This window comes from Bombus impatiens, unplaced genomic scaffold (assembly GCF_000188095.3).
Source record: "Bombus impatiens unplaced genomic scaffold, BIMP_2.2 scf_0543, whole genome shotgun sequence".
In the NCBI taxonomy this organism is placed as follows: Eukaryota; Metazoa; Arthropoda; class Insecta; order Hymenoptera; family Apidae; genus Bombus; species Bombus impatiens.
The window spans coordinates 1,544,874-1,546,457 of NT_176962.1; positions in this window are offsets into that span (position 1 = coordinate 1,544,874).

The window sequence follows — 1,584 nt, forward strand, 5'->3', positions numbered from 1 at the left end:
CTCTCTCTCTCTCTCTCTCTCTCTCTCTCTCTCTCTCTCTCTCTCTCTCTCTCTCTCTCTCTCTCTCTCTCTCTCTCTCTCTCTCTCTCTCTCTCTCTCTCTCTCTCTCTCTCTCTCTCTCTCTCTCTCTCTCTCTCTCTCTCTCTCTCTCTCTCTCTCTCTCTCTCTCTCTCTCTCTCTCTCTCTCTGTCTCTTTCGTGTTCGTGACAAATAAAAGCAGCCAACCAGAACTAGGCAAAGGAACGCGTTGACCTTGGATGAACCGCGATCGAAGAGGTCCTTGAAATCCTTGCATCCTTATCGGATATCAAGTCCACGTGCCGACGTCGATTAGACATCAATTAGAGGGATTGGACGCGAAATAAGTAAGATAGAGGTTTTCCCCATGAAAAGGCTAAGTTTATGTTTGCTCGCCTGACTTCTTCGCTCGTTTGCTCAGCTGGCTGGGTTGGTTGCGTGCAACAAGTCTCGCGGCAGGATTAAACGAGGGAGCACATGACCTCGCGCCACGTGACGTCCATATGGCAGGGACGAAATTCAATGAGATAGCGTAGATAATGAGGATGAAATGTCGGGATCGACGCAGGATACCGAGGGCTTTAGAGAAATAAAGAAGAGGAAAGGGTGGGTCTCGCGAGAAATGCCTCGATTAATAAATCTATCCGCCTTTCTATCCTTGGACTGCTATTTACACGATCCTTGGTAGAGTACTTGATGATGCTTATAAATTCTTCATGGTTATTCTTTAAGGAGCACCGAAGAAAATGCTGGAAGCTCCTGTTGGGATTCCATTAATCGCTGCGAGGATTAGGAGGCTCGTAAATTCTTAGGGAACACAGGCTTACGTTGATCTATCTACTTCCAATAGGAACTACGTTATATAAAGCTTGATTCGCAATCACGCAACACGTGCTAGAAGGGAAGAGATAGTTTGTCGGTGAACGTCAATGTAGGGCTTAAAGGTACAATATCGGGTAATTTCGTACGAGGCGAAGATTGGGACCGTGCGAATAAAACGCAACAATTAGATTAGAGAGTGCGCGTGGTTCATGCACCCGCGCGTCTATCTATAGCGACGCACGTTTTCAAGGACGTGCACGTGCTGCAAACATGTTGGATCCGATAGTCCTACTCGTAAGGGAAGCACAAAATGTTCTAGAGCAGGATTACGCAGGTAAAGACATCTTCCACGCATGCTCTCAATAATTTGTAGATACTTTCTGCGTATATATTAATTTTAGATAGATAGAGAGATATTGTAATTTCAACCCTGTGGGGACCATAGAATGGACTTGCTCGATAATGATAATATATAAAACATAAAATGTGACGTCTTAAGGCATAGAAGTGCCAACGTTGCTACGGAGCAAGAGGCGCAAACACCGATTCGTCGACGGTGAAAACATAGAAAGAGAGGAGGGATCGAGAAAGAACGAGAAGGAACGTTAAAACGCAGATCGAAAGAAGAAAAACGGCGAGGTAGAAGGATGCATTATCGAACACGAGTAGCTGCGCTAGCCGAGACCTTCACCGAGACCCAGTTGGTCGACATTGCCCCTGTGTGCCATGGCACTGGCGCACCCC